The following is a 20842-nucleotide window of genomic DNA, read 5'->3' as shown; positions in this document are numbered from 1 at the left end:
TATTTATTAAGTGTCCAGGCAACATGCTAAGTGTTGAGAATAAAGTAGTGAATGACACAAATACCAATCCTTGTCGTAAGAGTCATTCAATCAGACAAGATAACTGGCAATTGTAATAACAAGTGATCTTTTTTGATAGAGGAATGTATTAATTAAGGTTTTTGAGTGATAAGTAAATAACATAGCTCATTTAAGTTGAAAAGAAAATTATTAGGTAATGGGGTGTTTCACAGAATATAAAGAAAGGATGGTAGCTTGGTCTTTAGGGGGAACAAGGACCGGGAATTGGAGACCCATTGTCTACCCAGGAAATGTTCTCTTTCTGACTCTCCTTTCTCTTTTTTTTAAATCTTTCTCCAAAGACCAACTTCCTTGCTCTCTAGCCTGCTTGCTGTTATAAGCTGATCTACTGCTTCCAACTACAGACCTATCAGGAGATGAAGACAATTATATTCACCAGAATTCCCCTAAGGAGAAGTATATAGTTTGGAAGTAATACTTTGATAAGCTGATTGGCTTAGAGGATTAGTCCTCAGGGTGTGCTCAAACTGTAAAAGACAGGTGCTCTAAACTAAACTTGTTGCCCTCAAAGGGATTTCGACTCATAGCCATCCTATGGGGTTGGGTTGAACTGCCCCATAAGATTTCCAAAGCTGTAATCCTTACGGAAGGAGACTGCCACATCTTTTTCTGAGGAGCAGCTGGTAGGTTCAAATTGCTGACCTTTCAGTTAGCAGCCAAGTGCTTAACCACTGTACCACCAGGACTCCTGCTCTAAACTGCTGTGCATAAAACACAGAGAAGAACGGCTCTGAACAAAGAAGTTCCCTGGGTGGTGCTAACAGTTTGCTTTTGACGACTAATCTAAATGTTGGCAGTTTGAACTCACCCGGTGGTGCTGAGAGTGATAGGCTTGCCAATTTGCTTCCGTAAAGATTACAGACAATAAAACCCTATGGAGAAGCTCTATTTTGTTACACATGGGGTTGCTGTGAGTCAGCATTGACTCCACGACAACAGGTTTGGCTCTTTTGGGGTTCTGGACAGAGTTAGAAAGGAGAAAGAGGAGAGAAGGAATTGAATGACTTCCTTCCTCTACCCCATTTTGAGTAGAAACTACAAAAATTATAAGGCCTTGGACTGATTGAGTTTTTTAATGGAAACTAGTGAAGGTGCTGAGGTTAGAGCAAAGTCATATAGCACATGCATAAAGGAAGGAGTAGGCACATGGGTTACACATGTTAAAGGCCCAGCCACCTGGAGAGACTGACTCATTCTTTTGGTCATAGTTTCAAATTACCAAGGAAGGAGCTCTGATTGACTGAGCTTGAAACAGGTGAGGTTAGGAAGGGACGTGGGACCATGTTGTAAAATGGCTGGTGGTCCACATTTATCATGGGTGGGTAGGGCAGTTAAGGGGACTACTTGTGAGTTGGTCAGATGTTCTAAAAGTTATCCAATCAGGGAAGAAATAGGTGTTAAGGGAACGCATAGGGGAGGCATCTAGTCTAGGCTTACTATTCCTTGAATGAAAGAATGAATAAGTGGAACTTTTTTGGATGGTTGTACTAAAGCCATGAATGGAAGAAGGCAAAGGCATGAGGCAGTAGAAGTCATGGATAAGAAGAAGCCATGAGGTAGAAAGAAGGAGAGAATAAGGAGAATCAGTGGTGGTAGGAGAAGTAGAAGCAGAGACAGAGAGAGATACCAGAAGCCTATTGATGAGAAGATGGTGAAATAATGAGCCACTACCTGGTGGTACAATGGTTAAAGCACTGGGCTGCTAACTGAAAGGTCAGTGGTTTGAACCCACCAGTCACTCTGTGGGGAACAGATGTGGCAATCTGCTCCTATAAAGATTTACAGCCTTGGAAACTCTATGGGGCAGTTCTACTTTGCCCTACAGGATTGACTATGATTTAAAGCTGATCTCACCGCAACGGGTTTGGTTTTTGATTTACCATGTGGTGACTGAGTACTGTTCTGGTTCTTTTCGAGTTCTGACTTTGTGAATAAATGTCCTTTACTCTAAAGACCTATTTGTTTAGCCGCTGAATTCCATCCCCTCCCCCGGCCGCACCTATTTTCTTACCTTCCTTATTTGCCTTGGTTTCCCTACAAATAATTCCCATTAATTGAGAAGCCCTAAGCACATTTATGATGCTGATAATCTGAAAGAGCTTAATAACAAAACCAATACGAAACAGAGAGAGAGAAATGAGAAAAAGAGAAAAAACGATAAAAGGAGAAAGAATGACTAGAAAGGAAGAAAGGAGAAGAGAAAAAAGAAAAAGAGAAAGGAAGACATAAAAAAAGGGAAAAAGAAAAAGGAGAAAGGAAGAAACCAACATGAAAAGAAAGGAAGGAAGGGGAAAAAGAAAAAGCAAGAAGGATTGAAGTTAACACGGGCATTCTCACAAAAAAGTAAGAGTTAACTTCCACCCTCCAATTGCTGTTCCTTTCTCCTAATCTCTGTTTTCCTTCCCATCCTTACTTCTTTATTCCTTATGCTCCTTTCTCTCTCTCCTACCCATCTTTCTCTTCTCCCTTTCTATTACAGCATAACAATGTACAGATGCTTATCAGGTTACTCAACACTCGTCTTATGCAAATTTGACCTTCTACAGAGTATTACATAAGGTACATCATAAAGTTTTAGAGATGTAGAAAATTTTACATTATGTATGGAAACCAAAAGTAGTCCTGTGTATAGATGAATACTAAGAAGCAAGATCCAAAATAGCCTGTACAGAAGAAAAGAGATTGTTCTTCATCTTTGTTGTCTCCCTCTCTTTCTCTCTCTTTTTTTAATATTTTATTTTGTTGTTGTAGAGAATATACACAGCAAAACATACACCAATTCAATAGTTTCTACATGTACATTTCAGTGACGTTGAATACATTGAGTTGTGCAACCATTCTCACCCTCCTTTTCTGAGTTTGTTCTCTTCCATTAACATAAGCTCACTGCCCCCTAAAGTTTCTATCTAATCTTTCCAGTTGCTGTTGTCAATCTGATCCCATATAGATAGATGTTGAAAGAGCATAATGCTCAAGGCAAACATTTTTTACTAGTTAAGATAAACTATTGTTTGGTTTTAAGAAGGCTTCAGGTGATATTTTTGGTTGAAGTTTTAAAGATTATCTTAGGACAATAGCTTCAGGGGTTTATCCAGCCTCTATGGCTCCACAAAGTCTGAAGTTCATGAGAATTTGAAATTCTGTTCTGCATTTTCCCGCTTTTGATCAGGATAGTTCTATGGAATCTTTGATTAAAATGTTCAGTAATGGTAGCCGGGCACCATCCAGTTCTTCTGGTCTCATGGCAGAGGAGAATCTTTATTGTCTCTTAAGGCTTCTCCCTGTATTAATGTGCTGTTGCAGTTATACTTCCCCTTGCCACTTCCATTTACTTTACTGCTAAACAGTACACAGGTCTCTGGGAGGCATAAGTGGTTTGAGCTAGACTATTAACCTAAAGGTTGATGGTTCGAACCCACTCAATGGTGCTGAGGAAGAAAAGTCTGATGGTCTCCTTCTGTAAAGATTCTTGTTGTTGTGTGCCATTGAGTCAATCCCAATACATAGCAACACTATAGGACAGAGCAGAACTGCTCCATATGGTTTCCTATGTGTAAATCTTTACGGGAGCAGATCATTAAGTCTTTTCTCCCATGGAGCCATTGGCGGGTTTGAACTGTTGACTTTTGGTTAGCAGTTGAGCACTTAATCATTGCGCCACCAGGGCTGCTTTCTGTAGAGAATATAGCAAAGTTCCTCCTCCCTTCCATGGAGCAATTCTACTCTGCAACACATGGGGTTACTATAAGTCAGAATCAACTTGATGGCAATGGGCTTTGTTTGTTTGCTTTTTGGTATACACAGTTAAGTGCTCAGATCTGGGAATCCACAGCCCAGGTTTGTGTCCTTTTTCTTTTTCTAAACCATTTACTAGCTCAGGGAACTTGGGCAAGTCACATAACCCCTCTAAGTTTCAATTTTCTAATCTACAATATAGGAATAATATAATTTCCTTCCTGAGAGTTGTTATAAGAAATAAATTAGATAATCTGAGCGTAAGAGTTTCTGGGCGGTGCAATCTGTTAGCACACTTGATAGCTAACCACCCAGAAATGCCTCAGAAGAAGCCCTGGTGATCTAGTTTTGAAAAATCAGCCATTGAAAACCCTATGGGGCACAGTTCTACTCCGACACAGATAGGTTCACAATGAGCCAGAATCCACTTCACAGACATTCACAGCAACCTCAGGTGTGCAGAGTGGAACTGCACTCCACAGGGTTTTCAAGGCTGTGACCTTTCAGAAGTAGATTACCAGGCCTTTCTTCTGAAGAGCATGTAGTTAGATTCGAACCATCAACCTTTCGGTTAGTAGACAAATGCTTACCCAGTTATGCCACCCAGGGAAACCTGCATGATGTTTAGCCTGCAGTAAATACTCATGCTAGTAAGCTGAGAGCCTAATGATACTGACTCTGATGACCGCCTTCCTTCTTCTTCAGCTATAAGTTCAGCTCTTTTCAACTTTTGTTAACCAAAGACCAGAAGAGAAGAACTGCATAAACTGGGGACATATGTAGCAGAAAATGTGCTGTGGTACTTTAGACCTAAAACTACTTTTTTTTTTTTTAAGTAAGTTGGACTGATCTGAATGAATCGAGTGGTAAAGGGAACTTGATGCTCCTCTGAAACTCTTCCAGGTGTTTGGCAAATCTCTTGGCTCCTTCTCCCCTGATCTCTGGCAGTAGACCTCCCTCCTAGTTGTTCCTGAAGTTTTAAGGGTAGAAAAGTTAAAAAAAAAAAAAAGCACTTCATCCTGGTTTGGAGCAGGTGAAAGAGGAAAGAGGAGAATAGTATTTAAAGATTGTGAACAAAATATTCTCCCTATAAAAACAACTCCATCCAGAAACTCAGATCGGATGCCTCTAAGCTACTACAGTGCAGCGGAATAAAATATTCTCCAGCTCTCATTGAATGGAGAATTTATCAGGCTGCTTTTGAAAAAAATCTCCTTTTGTGGAACCAGCGAGAGTCTCGGAAATCAGGTCCATATCCATAATAATGAAGCTAGATAAGGGTGCAGGACTCAGATTCTGCCCATCAAAACAAACCACCCAGGCACCATGTGAAAGGCTTTGATAAGGCCCTGTGAAGAGAGTTTATGCAGTCCATTTGTTATTGAATATGGTTTCATCCTTAGCACAACATTTTTAAACAGTTTGATTAAAAAAAAAATCAATAGTCCTCAAGTAAGAATGATATCAGGACAACAATCTTCAATTTAATATTGTGGTCTTTTTTTCACATCTCTTTTAGCTTTAAACCAACTGGCTTGTATCATAGTCTAAATTCTAACAGTGCCTTTCTAGTGCTTTTAGATTAGTTCCTTCCTATTTTTGTCCTGTTGCACAGATACAGCCACTTTTCCCCCTCACCAGTGGTGTTCAAATTTGATTTTTGAGCTAAGGAAACTCTTTCATCAAATAAAATCATACTCAGGAGTCAAGCAGCAAAGCAGAGCTGCTCAGAAAGAGACTCCTATGGGGAAGATCATTGGAAAACTACTGCCCTATGACAAAAATTCTTTATTAGACTGGCAGATTTCATAGCAGAACAGGGAAGCAATAAAAATATTATTTGCTCAAAGAATAGAAATTCATTAAGTAGAACATAAGTAATACAGGGTTTTTAAAGTAATATTTACTTATATTTTGTTTTTACCAGAAGAAACCAGTGCTATAGTATAAACAAAATAACTACATTAATGAAAAGTTTCATTATAGTATTATGCTTTGTCACCAGTGATAGAAGTGGCTTACGAGTTCAAGATTGCATTTCTAAGTTTTCATTCTGTACCTTCTTCAAGGTGTGATGAGCTGGGACTCTGGAGCAACACATAGAGGGTTCTCTTGCCTCTCTCCCAGTGGGTGTCCATCCAGTAGTTAAAATTTGCACATGGCCTCGGTCCAGTGCTTTCAAGACTGCGTGACTGATTTAAATTCTGGGAGTGTAGGTCCAGAAGATGGCCCATTTGAAAGGAACCTGTAGTGCAGATAGCACAAAGACTTTCTCCTAGGTAGCTATAACTTTCATATAGGACTGGGAAGAATGGAAATTTTCTTCCAACCCAGGCAGGCCAGATCTTGTTTTGCTGAAAGGGACTTTGATCCCAGAGGCATTACACTACAAATAACAACACCCTGTGTTATGTTTGGGAAACCTAACCATCTCCATGACGAGCCTCCATTTTCCAGCTCCAGAGTGGAATCCCAGGATTGTATAAACCTAAACCCAAATCTATTGCTGTCTAGTTGATTTTGACTCATAGTGACCCTATAGGACAGAGAAGAACTGCCGCATATGATTTCCAAGGCTGTAAATCTTTACAGGAGCAAACTGCTTCATCTTTCTCCAATGGAATATCTAGTGGGTTCAGACCATCTACATTTTGGTCAGTAGCTGAGCTCTGAACCACTGTGCCACCAGGGCTCCTTTGTATAAACCTACAGAGGAAAAACTTTTCAAGCTCCTAAACAGGTAGCATAGTGGTTAAGTGCTACAGCTGCTAACCAAAGGGTTGGCAGTTTGAATCCACCAGGCGTTCCTTGGAAACTCTATGGGGCAGTTCTACTCTGTCCTATAGGGTCGTTATGAGTCGGAATTGACTCGACCGCTCTGGGTTTGGTTTTTTTCTTTTTAAACAAAGTTACTTGGCAGGGTAGTGGAGCAGGGAAGATTCAGTAATGTGGCCCAACTAGTATAGCACGAAGCATTACGAATTTTTCAGAGCATATGATAGCCATAATATATTTTAATCTTGCACCCTTGCATTGAAAACCTTCTTTCCGGAGTCTCCCAGTTTCTCTGTTGTAGTTCCTTCAGTGAAGGCAGGCAATGTCGCTCAGAAGGACTGTTCTTCCTTTTAATAATCAAATCCTTTCGCTAAGGTTGGTAGGGAGCAGTGGTGTGGTGAAGTGGGATTACACTGGCTCGCTAGAGCCGATTGTTAGATTTTCAGGAATATTGCAAGTCATTATTAATAAATTAAATTGTATAAACTTAGAAATAAATTAATTTAAAAATAAAGGTAACACATACTCAAAACTCATGAATTTCTAGTTATTTTACTACATTTTATAACTGTCTATGCTCTTGAGATTATTTACGTCTATCTATTATATCTGTATGGTAGAAATAGTACATAATGATAAGCTGCTGGACAACTCTTCCCCATTCCACATTCAGTGACGTCAGTTTGGTAGCTTAAAACTGACCGTTGGTAGAAGTATTTACACCACGGAAATTGGGAAACACTAAAAATTAGGGTTTTTTTTCTTTTGTGCAGAGCTAGTTGTTAAACATTTACAAGCCCACCATTGGTAAGGAGCTCATAGATAAATGTCTATTTCTTTTTGTCAATACCTGACAAAACAATTACTTAGGCTTACACGGCTAGCTAGTGGGGCATTTTGACATGTACTAGCTATTTATATAATTTTGTGAGCTGTCATACCGACAAGTGGATTTCCTTATTCTTTCTTATCGTCAGTGAAAATTGTAGTTCAGCAGCGATATAGAATTAAGTTGGGTTTCAACAAGAAATAAAAACGATGCCAATCAACTGTGTGGGTAGCATTTTATATTGTTAGAAAAGCGGTAAAGATGAAATTCATAAATCTGTTGCATGAATATATCAGACAGAGATAGAGAAAAATCCATCACAAGGGGAAACACGTAAATTGTGCTGTGTAAAGGAAAGTAAGGAAATGTACTGTGTGGATTCATAATTTGGTAATAATATGAGCTCATTGGCAAGAGTGTGGTATTTTCTTGCTGGGTAGTTACCAGTTTGTCACTTGGTAGAAAGAAGACTTTACTGATAATCTAGGATTAAGACATAAGAGCTACATAACAAATATCTAAAGGCTACTATAAAAAAAAAAATTTTTTTTTTTTTTTTATTAGGTGCTCACATTTAAAACCAGTCCCATTGGTAAGCAGGTCCCTTGTGGGTGCGTTTCTATCTACTTTCCTTCACCAGGGAACTCACTGAACATTTCTGCTCTCCTGGAGTGTAGGGCCATTACACCTCTGAGCCACAAAGAGTGTCCGCCTCCAATTAAAACTTCGTGGCTTGTCTCAGAATTAACCTCTTCCCTGGACAATTAACCCTCACATTTTAATTGGTGGGTAAGTTGCACGTGTGTGTCTGGGTCAACCAGGACTGTGACTAGGGTGAAAAGAATGAGGCAAAATTTGATTTAAAAAAAAATCAAAATTAATATAAGAAGTCCATGATTTACAAAGTATCGATATTTGAAATACAAGATCAAACTAGTAAAAAGGGTGCATGTTCTCACTAATAAACAAGTCTTTCAAATGGAATGCACTTGTTTACATTTCCTCTTGCCTCCTATTAGAGTTTGCTCTCTCAGCTATTTTATCTGGCTCGTAGCATTTCAGTGTCTTTCTCTGTACTGCCCCTTGTTTCTCAAAGTAAACACGCTTAATTTTCAACCACCTTTAAAACAAAAACAAAAGCAAGAACTGCCTTACTCAACTGCCTCTATTTCCCTCTGGCTAGCACCTCCCTCACTTCTTCCCTTTACACCAAAGTTCATTAAAAAAACAATCCGCACTAAACATCTTTATGTTCTCACCTCCCAGTTGGCATTTCCTCACTGGACAGTGTTGATTATTTCTGCCTTCTTAAGAAACCTCTTCTTCTTTGACTTCCATGATATCACATGTGATGGTAAATTTGATGTGTCAGCTTAGCTAGACTATAGGTCCCAGTTGTTTGGCCAAACACTACTCTAGTTGCTGTTCCATACATTGTAAAATAAAATGTAAATTGTATTTACTTTCCATAATGTAATCCATTGTAATGCAATCAATCACTCAGTGGAAAAGAGAGTTTTCCTAGTGTTTGTTCTTCCTCCTGAATATAAATAGATATTTTAGCAGAATTTTACACTGCACTCGTCCGTTGCCTGGTCTATGGATTTTGAACTCAAGCCTGCAGGAATCTTGCCTGACCTACGAATGTTGAACTTGCTTGTCCCCCACAATCATGCGAGCCAGTTCCTTGAAGTAAATCTCTCTCTCTACCCCACTCCTGTCTCTTTCTCTCTCTATATATGTATGTCACTGGTTCTGTTTCTCTAGAGAATATCAAGACATCACATTTCTCCTACTTCTTCTCCGAGACATTTCTTCTCAGTCTAGTTTGTAGACTCCTTTTCTCTGCTCTTTCTTAAAATGTTAGTAATTCTCAAGTACTGACACTGGCCCTCTTCTCCCTATATGTTCTCCCTCAGTGACTGCAACTCCCATGATGTAACTATAACAATTGAGCTCATGACTCTCATTTTCAACTCCAAAGTCCCTTCTGAATGACAGATTGCTCTGTAAATCATCTACTGAACATCTCCTCTTGGCCATCCCCTTATTGTTAGGTGCTGTCGAATCAATTCTGACTCATAGTGACCTCATGCCCAACAGAAGGAAACTTTGCCCAGTCCTGGATCATATACACAATTGTTGCCATTGTTGCAGCCACCGTGCCAATTCATTTCATTGAGGGTCTTCCTTTTTTTTGCTAACCCTCTACTTTAACAAATATGATTTCCTTCTCCAAGGATTTGTCTTCCCGATAACATGTCCAAAGTAAGTGAGACAAAGTCTTGACATCCTTGCTTCTAAGGAGCATTCTGGCTATACTTCTTCCAAGACAGATTAGTTTGTTTTTCTGGAAGTCCATGGTATATTCCTTATTCTTCACCAACACTGTAATTTAAATGCACCAATTCTTCTTTGGTCTTCCTTATTCATTGTTCAAATTTCACGTGCATATGAGGTGATTCAAAATACAATGGTGTGGGTCAGGCACACACTGGTCCTCAAAGTGACGTCTTTGCTTTTCTATACTTTAGAGAGATCTTTTGCAGCAGATTTGCCCAATGTAGTGCTTCATCATTTGATTTCTTGACTGCTGCTTCCATGCGTGTTGATTGTAGATCCAAGTAAAATGAAATCCTTGACAGCTTCAATCTTTTCTCCGTTTATCATGATGTTACTTCTTAGTCCAGTTGAGAGGATTTTTTGTTTTCTTTACGTTGAGGTATAATCCATACTGAAGGGTGTGGTCTTTGATTTTCATCAGTAAGTGCTTCAAGTCCTCTTCACTTTCAACAAGCAAAGTTGTGTCCTCAGCGTATCGAAGGTTGTTAATGAGACTTCCTCCAATCCCGATGCCCCATTCTTCTTCATATAGTCCAGCTTCTTGGAATTATTGCTCAGCATACAGATTGACTAAGTATGATGAAAGATACAACACTAGCACACACCTTCCTGACTTTAAATCATGCAGTGTCCCCTTGTTCTGTTCCAATGACTGTCTCTTGGTCTATGTACAGGTTCCTTATGAGCCCAATTAAGTGTTCTGGAATTCCCATTCTTGGCAATTTTATCCATAATTTGTTATGATTCATACGGTTGAATGCCTTTGCATCGTCAATAAAACATAGGTAAGTGTCTTTCTGGTATTCCTTAGTTTCTGCCGAGATTCATTTGATATCATCAGTGATATCCCTCATTCCACGCCATCTTCTGAATTGGGCTTAAATTTCTGGGAGTCCCCTGTAGATGTATGGCTGCAACTGTTTTTGAGTTATCTTCAGCAAAATTTTACTTGTATGTGGTATAAATGATATTGTTCAATAATTTCTGAATTCCACTGGATCACTTTTCTTTGGAATGGTCATAAATATAGATCTCTTCCAGTTGTTTGGCCATGTAGCTGTCTTCCAAATTTCTTGGCATAGATGAGCAAGTGTTCCATTGTTGCATCTGTTTGTTCAAGCATCTCAATTGGTACATATTCCATCAATTCCTAGAGCCTGCTTTTTGCCAATGCCTTCAGAGAAGCTTGAAATTCTTCCTTTGGTACCACTGATTTTACATGCAAGCGGAATTTTGCTGATGATCGTTCAAAAACAGCTGCAGCAGTATATAGGGAGGGAACTGCCAGAGATATACGCTGGTTTCAGAAGAGGATGTGGAACCAGGGATATAATTGCTGATGTCAGATGGCTCCTGGCTGAATTACTAGAAGGATGTTTACCCGTGTTTTATTGACTATGCAAAGGTATTCAACTGTGTGGACCATAACAAATTATGGATAATATTGCAAAGAATGGGAATTCCGGAACACTTAATTGTGCACATGAGGAACCTTTACATAGATCAAGAGGCAGTTGTTTGTACAGAACAAGGGGATACTGAGTGGTTTAAAGTCAGGAAAAGCGTGCATCAGGGTTGTATTCTTTCACCATACCTATTCAATCTGTATGCTGAGCAAATAATTCCAAGAAGCTAGACTATATGAAGAAGAACGGGGCGTCAGGATTGGAGGAAGACTCATTAACAACATTAACATGCAGATGACACAACCTTGCTTGTTGAAAGTGAAGAGGACTTGAAGCACTTACTGGTAAAGATCAGAGACCACAGCCTTCAGTATGGATTGTACCTCAACATAAAGAAAACAAAAATCCTCACAACTGGACCGAAGAGCAACATCATGATAAATAGAGAAAAGATTGAAGCTGTCAAGGTTTTCATTTTACTTGGATCCACAATGAACACCCATGGAAGCAGGAGCAAAGAAATCAAAGATGCATTGCATTGGGTAAATCTGCTGCAAAGGACCTTTCTAAAGTGTTGAAAAGCAAAGATATCACCTTGAAAACTAAGGTGCGCCTGACCCAAGCCATGGTATTTTCAATCACATCTTATGCGTGTGAAAGCTGGACAATGAATAAGGAAGACCAAAGAAGAATTGACACCTTTGAATTGTGGTGTTGGAGAAGAATATTGAATATACCATGGACTGCCAAAAGAAAGAACAAATCTGTCTTGGAGGAAGTGCGGCCAGAATGCTCCTTAGATGCAAGGATGGCAAAACTGCGTCTTACATACTTTGGACATGTTGTCAGGAGGGATCAGTTCCTAGAGAAGGACATCATGCTTGACAAAGTACAGGGTCAGGGGAAAGGGGGAAGGCTCTCAATGAGGTGGACTGACACAGTGGCTTCAACAATGAGCTCAAACATAGCAACGATTGTAAGGATGGCACAGGACCAGGCAGTGTTTCCTTCTGTTGTGCATAGGGTTGCTATAAGTCGGAATCGACTCGAGGGCACTTAACAAAAACAACAACAACCACCCCCGGAAATGGCTGAATATTGACCAATTCTTTTTGGTACAGTGACTCTGTGTATTCCTGCCATCTTTTGATGCTTCCTGCATGGTTCAATATTTTGCCCATATAATTCTTCAATACAGCAACTTGAGGCTTGAATTTTTTTTCTTCAGTTTTTTCAGCTTGAAAAATCCCAAGCATATTCTTCCCTTTTGACTTTTTAACTCCAGGTCTTTGCACATTTTGTCATAATACTTTTGTCTTCTCGGCCCACCTTTTGAAATCTATTCAGCTGTTTTACTTCATTATTTCTTCTGCTCACTTTAGCTACTCTATGTTCAAGAGAAAGTTTCAGAGTTTCTTCTGATATCCATTTTGGTCTTTTTCTTTTTAATGATCTTTTGCTGTCTTCATGTATAATGTCATTAATGTCATCCTACAACTCTTCTGGTCTTCAGACATTAGTGTTTAATGTGTCAAATCCACTCTTGAGATAATCTTTTAATTCAGGTGCTGTCTTGATTATCTATTGGTGCTATAACAGAAATACCACAAGTGGATGGGTTAACAAACAGAAATTTATTCTGACATAGTATAAGAGGCTAGAAGTCCAAATTCAGGGTGCCAGCTCCAGGTGAAGGCTTTCTTTTTCTGTCGGCTCTGGGGGAAGGCCCTTGTCATTAATCTTCCCCTGGTCTAGAAGCTTCTCAGTGCAGGGACCCAGAGTCCAAAAGACATGCCCTGCTCCTGCTTTTTCTTGAAGGGTGGTAATGAGGTCCCCCTCCTCTCTGCTTGCTTTTCTCTTTTATATCTCAAAAGACACTGACTCCAGATACAACCTAATCCTATAGATTATATCCTGCCTCATTAACATTACTGCCTCTAATCCTGCCTCATTAACATCATAGAGGGTAGGATTTACAACACATAGTATGATAACATCAGATCACAAAATGGTAGACAACCACACAATACTGAGAATCATGGCCTAGCCAAGTTGACACACATTTTGGGGCTATACAATTCAATCCATAACAGGTGATATATACTCAAGGTTATACTTTTGCTCTTGCGGACTTGTTTTAATTTTTTTCAGCTTCAATTTGGACTTGCATATGAGCAATTGATGGTCTTTTCCACAGTCAGCCATTGTTCTGACTGATGATATTGAGTTTCTCCATCATCTCTTTCCACAGATATAGTCAATTTGATTCTTGTGTATGGTCGAATCAAGTGAGGTCCACCTGTATGAAATAGTCATCATTTATGTTGTTGAAAAAAGGTATTGCAATGAATAAGTTGTTGGTCTTGTAAAATTCTCTCATGTGATCTCCAGAGTCGTTTCTATCACCAAGCCCATATTTTCCAACTACTTATCCTTCTGTTTTTGTTTCCAACTTTTGCATTGGCCATCTCCTAGACTACTCAAACTCAACATATCCAAAATAGAATCCCCTCCCCACCCACAGTCTGTGTTTTCTATACTATATATCTGGTTGGATGGCACTAGTAATACATCCAAGAAGAGTGAAGTCGCTCTTTAGTCTTTCCACATCCACAAAGCCCTCTGTGTTCCTAGAGATAACACCTCCACCATCAGTGGAGCTACCAATGGTGGCTGTTAGAACTCTAATAACAGAACTCAGGATCTGCAGGACAACCTGTGCTCCTGAAAAGACATCCACCACAATCTACCCAAGATCACCCCATCATATTCTTCTTCTCTGCCTTCACCTGGTGCCTTTTTTTCACTCACTCCCCCTGTTTCAGAAACATTAGCCTTCTTATTTCCACCTGCATCTTTCTTTCCCTAGATGCTCAGATGGTTCCCCAATTCCTTCTTTCAACTCTCTGCTGATTTAACAATGAATCAGAGAGGCCTTCCCGAATACCCTATATAAAACAGCAACCCACTCCCCTAACATTCTCTGGTCCTCTGCTCTTGCTTTATTCTTCTTTATTGTCTGCTTGCTTATTCTTTCTTCTTCATTAGAATTTAGATTCCCTAACAGCAGAGTCTTTTTTAAGAACTTTATATCCTTATCATGAAATGTTGGTGACTCAGTGGTAGAATTCTCACCTTCCGTGTGGGAGACCCAGGTTCTATTCCAAGCCAAAGCACCTCATGTGCAGCCACCATCCGTCTGTCAGTGGAGGCTGCACGTTGCTATGATGCTAAACAAGTTTCAGTGGAGCTTACAGACTGAGATGGACTAGGCAAAAGGGACTGGCGAGCTACTCCTGAAAATTAGCCAGTGAAAACCCAGTGGATCACAACAGCCCCATCCATAACCGATTATGGGGATGGTGCAGAACCACGCAGCCTTTCATTACATTGTGCATGGGGTTGCCATGAGTCAGAGGCAACTGAAGGGCAGCTAACAATAACATATCCTTATCACTTCCAACAGTGTTTGGCAGTTAGTAGTTGCACAATAAATATTTGTTAAATGAATGAATGATCAATTCCTGTCATATCTAATTCTTTAAGATTCATTGTCTGTATTATATCCCTCTTTCATATATTCAGTAAATATGTATGCACTCAGCTCCTCCCAGAAGGCAGGCCTAGTACTGAGTGCTCTCCTTTGTCACTGCCCAGATCTCATTGTCTCCAGCCTGAACTCTTACAATTGTCCCTAACTGGTCTCATTGCTTGCAGACAGGACACACTTTTACCTGTTCTTCATGCTCTTAGTAGATTATTTTTCCAAATTAGCTCAAATTAATAGTTCCTCTGTGAAGGCTTTCTCAATAGTTTCAATAGATTCACTGACTCTCGTGCTTCAGTGTAGCCTGTAGAGATGGTTACATGGCACATATAACACTTTACTGTATATATTTACTCATATGTTACCCTCCATTTGACTGTAAATCCATTGAAGGCAGATGTATTTTTATTTGCCCTGAATCACATTCATCCTCACTATTTAATGAAGTCCAGGCCTATCTATACTGAGTGCTTTATAAGTATTTGTTGTATGAGTAAAGTAATAATATATTCAATGAATTAGTTGTCTTTATGCCAAAGAATCCTAGCAGTTATACATAAGTCATGTTATGTTTTTCTCATTTTTTAAAAATGACATGGCTACACATCTCTATATGATCAGTAAAAACAGATCTGTCTTATTATCTCTTTCTAACAGAGGGAGGATTGGATTTATATCTGTCTCCTAAGATTAGTTTGCAACCAAAACTGGATTGATAGCATCAAGTCCAGTGTACAGAATATTAAATTAAATGCTGAGAGATTAGCAAAGTAGGAACGTTCTCTGCCTTCAAGGATCATACCAACTGTCCGAAGAAGACAATATGCATAGAAAATACAGGTTCATCTTTTCCCAGCAACTCTAAAAATGGACCACACAGATATTGAGACAAAAAAAGAAATAATGCTGAAAAAACCTCTTGTGGTCAACTGGAACTTCTTCCAGGGAAGATCAGTATCTTTATTCTGATGACAGCTGCTCTTACCTGGGGGCTGTACACTGAGGAGGAGGTAGCTCTCCTTTTCCAAACCTGCAATGCTCCCTAACTGCCAGCTCTCCAGGGTGTGCAAGAGAATCAGCATTCCGACAGTTTAAGTCTGAGCTTCACTTCTACAGTTTACCTGAGGGTAGAAGCAACTGGGTGGCAGAGTACACAGGGAAGTGATCATGAATTCCTAAGGATTATTCTAGGCTAAAGATCTTGACAAATCAATAGGTAAATCAAACCAAACCTGTTGCCTTAAAGTGGATTCTGACTCACGGAGACCCCACGTGTTATGGAGTAGAGCTGCTCTACAGGGGTTTCTTGGCTGTAAGCTTCATAAAAGCAGATAGTCTTGCCTTTCTTCTGCGGCACTGCTGCGTAGGCTGAAATTGCCAACCTTTGGCTTAGTAGTTCAGTGCAGGCCGTTTGCACCATCTAGGGTCTTTCCTCCATGGAGCCACTGGGTGGGTTTGAACTGCCTACCTTTTTGTTAGCAGCTCATCACAAACCACTCGTGCCACCCAGGCCCCATTTTGAAGGAACCAGCTTCAAAAAAGAAAAAAAAAAAAAAGACTAAGGCTGTCTTCCTAAAACTAAATCAAACTCTACCAGTTATTCAACTTCAGAATTGTGATATTTTGGTTTTCTGGGAAATGACTGTTCACAAAGAGAATGAGGCAGTGAAATAAATTAACATTCATAGGCGTCTTCTGTGTGTGTGTGTGTTTTAACTTTATTGTGTTTCAGGTTAAAGTGTGTTTTTAATTGTTCTTTCAAACACTCTCCATCAATTAATAGTCACAACAGAAAGCAAGATACATATTATTATTATCCCCATTTTTGTAAATACATACATTGTGGAAAAGATATAACGAAATTATATAAGAATGGACTCATGGATATTTATTTTTTTCTGTATGCTATAATCAATTACTTTATTTATTATTTTAAAAACGTATTTCATTGTGTTTTAGGTGTAGGTTTACACAGCCAATGAGATTTCTGTTCAACAACTCACACACAAATTTCTCCGTGACATTGGTTACAATCTTCGCGATGTGTCAACACTCTCACCATTTCCACTCCATCTGCCCCATTTCTATCCATTTAGTTTACCTGCCCCTCCTTGCCTTCTCATCTTTGCTTGTGGTAAATGTTGATATTTTGGTCTCATATAGTTGATTGTTCAAAGGAACACATTCCTCAGGAGTGTTATTGTTTATTTTATAGGCCAATCTATTATTTGGCTGAGAGGTGACCTCCAAGAGTGGCTTTAGTTCCAGGTTAAAAGGGTGTCTTATGGCAATAGTTTTGGGGGTAACTCTTAGTCTCTATCAGTCCAGTAACTGTCTTTTTTTTATGAATTTCTGTTTTGTTCTACATATTTCTCCTATTCTATCTGGGACCTTCTATTGTGTCCCTGGTCAGAATAGTTGGTAGTGGTAGCTGGGACTCATTATTTATTTATTTTGTTGTTTTTTCCAGCTTTTGGCCATGAAGGGCTTCTTCAAATTGGCCCTTGTATCCATTTGACATGCCCACTTCAATTTTTGAGTAGTTCCTTACTTTCTGGCAACCAAAGGTGTTTCAGTCTCCTCTTGTATTTTTCTTGCCTCAGTCCTTGGACCATCCATTTCTCCTGAAAGCATTGGTCCCTTTTACAGAAAAAAGTTTTAGAATTCAAGGTCTCAGTACTAGGTGGGCTTATTGCTACTGAAGTGTCATTGCTTCTAGTCTTTTGCAGAGAAGAGAAGAAATAATATGCATGTATAAATATAAATACAGAAGCCCTGGTGGCACAGTGCTTAAGTGCTTGGCTGCTAACCCAAACATCAGCTGTTTGAACCCACTAGCTTCTTCAGGGAGAAAGATGTGGCATTCTGCTTCCATAAATATTTACAGCTTTGGAAACCATATAGGGCAGTTTTATGCTGTCCTATTTTTTTTTTTTTTTTTTACAGGGTTGGTATAGTGGTCACAGGATTGGTATGAGTTGGAATTGAGAGCAAGGTGGTTTTTTTTAGGTTTTAGTTTATAAATATACATAGAAGTCCCTGGGTGGTGCAAATGGTTAACGCGCTTAGCTGCTAGCTGAAAGGTTAGAGGTTTCAGTCCACTTAGAGGTGCCTCAGAAGAAAGGCCTGGCTATCTACTTCTGAAAAATCAGCCATTGAAAATCCTATAGAGTACAGGTCTACTCTTTTACACTCATGGGGTTGCCATCAGTAAGAATTAACTCCAAGGCAACTGTTTTATTTTATTTATCTACTTAAAATAATTTTTATTGTGCTTTAAGTGAAAGTTTACAAATAAAGTCAGCCTCTCACACAAAAACTTATATATACCTTACTACATACTCCCACTTACTCTCCCCCTAATGAGTCAGCCCACTCCCTCCCTCCAATCTCTCTTTTTGTGTCCATTTCACCAGTTTCTAACCTCCTGTACCCTCCCGTCTCCCCTCCAGACAGGAGATGCCAACATAGTCTCAAGTGTCCACCTGATACAAGTAGCTCACTCCTCATCAGCACCTCTCTCCAACCCATTGTCCAGTCCCTTCCATGTCTGATGAGTTGTCTTCTGGAATGGTTCCTGTCCTGGGCCAACAGAAGGTTTGGGGACCATGACCGCTGGAATTCTTCTAGTCTCAGTCAGACCATTAAGTCTCGTCTTTTTATGAGAATTTGGCGTCTGTACCCCACTGTTCTTCTGCTCCCTCAGGTGTTCTCTGCTGGGCTCCCTGTCAGGGCAGTCATCGGTTGTGGCCGGGCACCATCTAGTTCTTCTGGTCTCAGGATGATGTAAGTCTCTAGTTCATGTGGCCCTTTCTGTCTCTTGGGCTTATAGTTATCCTGTGACCTTGGTGTTCTTCATTCTCCTTTGATCCAGGTGGGTTGAGACCAATTGATACATCTTAGATGGCTGCTTGTTAGCATTTAAGACCCCAGACGCCACAGTTCAAAGTGGGATGCAGAATGTTTTCTTAATAGGATTTATTTTGCCAATTGACTTAGATGTCCCCTGAAGCCATAGTCCCCAAACCCCCACCCTTGCTCCACTGGCCTTCGAAGCATTCAGTTTATCCCGGAAACTTCTTTGCTCTTGGTCCAGTCCAGTTGAGCTGACCTTCCCTGTATTGAGTGTTGTCCTTCCCTTCACCTAAAGTAGTTATTATCTACTATCTAATCAGTAAATAACCCTCTCCCACCCTCCCTCCCCCCTCTCGTAACCACCAAAGAATGTGTTCTTCTCAGTTTAAACTATTTCTCAAGATCTTATAATAGTGGTCTTATACAATATTTGTCCTTCTGCCTCTGACTAATTTCACTCAGCATAATGCCTTGCAGGTTCCTCCATGTTATGAAATGTTTCACAGATTCATTACTGATCTTTATCGATGCATAGTATTCCATTGTGTGAATATACCATTATTTATCCATTCATCCGTTGATGGCCACCTTAGTTGCTTCCAGCTTTTTGCAATTGCAAACAGTGCTGCAATAAACATGGGTGTGCATATATCTGTTCATGTAAAGGCTTTTATTTCTTTAGGATATATTCTGAGGAGTGGGATTTCTGGGTTGTAAGGTAGTTCTATTTCTAACTTTTTAAGGAAATGCCAGATAGATTTCCAAAGTGGTTGTACCATTTTACATTCCCACCAGCAGTGTATAAGAGTTCCAATCTCTCCGCAGCCTCTCCAACATTTATTATTTTGTGTTTTTTGGATTAATGCCAGCCTTGTTGGAGTGAGATGGAATCTCATCGTAGTTTTAATAACTGTTTCATTTTAAATGGGTATGAGGTGTTATCTCATTGTGGTTTTGATTTGCATTTTACTAATGACTAATGATGTTGAATGATGTTGAACATCTTTTCATGTGCTTATTGGCCATTTGTATATCTACCGTGGAGAAATACCTATTTAAATATTTTGCGCATTTTTGATGGGTTATTTGACTTTTTATTGATGAGTTGTAAGAATTCTTTATATATTCTGAATACAAGTCCTTTATCAATTGTATGATGTGAAAATATTTTCCCCATTCTGTGGGTTATCTTTTCACTTTCTTTTTTTCCCACTGTTTTTTTAATTATGTTTTATGTGAAAGTTTACAGCACAAATTAGTTTCTCATTCAAAAATTTATACATAAATTGTTTCGTGACATTAGTTGCAATCCCTGCCAAGTGTCAGCACTCTTCCCCTCTCTCTTTCCACCCTGAGTTCTCTGTGTCCATACGTCCAGTTTTCCCTTCCCTTTCTGCCTTCTCGTCTTTGCTTTTGGGCAGATGTTACCCATTTGGTCTGATATACTTGATTTAATTAAGAAGGATATTCCTCAGGTGTGTTGTTTTTATTTCATACGTCTGTCTAATAATTAGGCTGAAATGTGGACTTCAAGAAAGGTTTCAGTATTGAATTAACACAGTGTTTGGGGCCATAGTGTCAGGAACACCTCCAGTCTCTGTCAGACCAGTACGTTTAGTGTTTTTTTGTGAATTTGGATTTTTTTCTATATTTTTCTCTTGCTCAGTCCGGGACTCTCTATTGTGATCCTTGTCAGAGCGTTTGGTAGCGGTAGCCAGGAACCATCTAGTTCTTCTGGGCTCAGATTGGTGGAAGCTGTGGTTCTTGTGGAAACTCTGGTAGCATAGTGGTTAAGTGCTACGGCTACTAACCAAGAGGTCTGTAGTTCAAATCCGCCAGGCGCTCCTTGGAAACTCTATTGGGCAGTTCTCTGTCCTATAGGGTTGCTATGAGTTGGAATCGACTTGACGGCAGTGGGTTTTCGTGGTTCTTGTGGTCCATTAGTCCTTTGGACTAGTATTTTCCATTTGTCTTTAGTTTTCTTCATTCTCCTTGCCCAGATCATGATGGGATCAACAGATGCATCTTAGACGTCTGCTCACAAGCTTTTAAGACCCCAGACTGTGCTCACCAAAGCAAGAGGTAGAACGTTTTCTATACAAACTATGTTATGCCATTTGACCTAGATGTTTCCCGAGATCATGGTCCCTAGCTGTCAGCCACTGTAACTCAGTCCCTCAAGGTGTTTGAATGTGTCTAGGAAGGTTCTATGACTTTTCTTTGGTCAAGTTGTGCTGGGTTCCCCTATAATGTGTGTTTTCCTTCTCATCA

This window comes from Loxodonta africana, chromosome 17, assembly GCF_030014295.1.
Source record: "Loxodonta africana isolate mLoxAfr1 chromosome 17, mLoxAfr1.hap2, whole genome shotgun sequence".
Lineage (NCBI taxonomy): Eukaryota > Metazoa > Chordata > Mammalia > Proboscidea > Elephantidae > Loxodonta > Loxodonta africana.
This window is presented reverse-complemented; position numbering follows the sequence as displayed.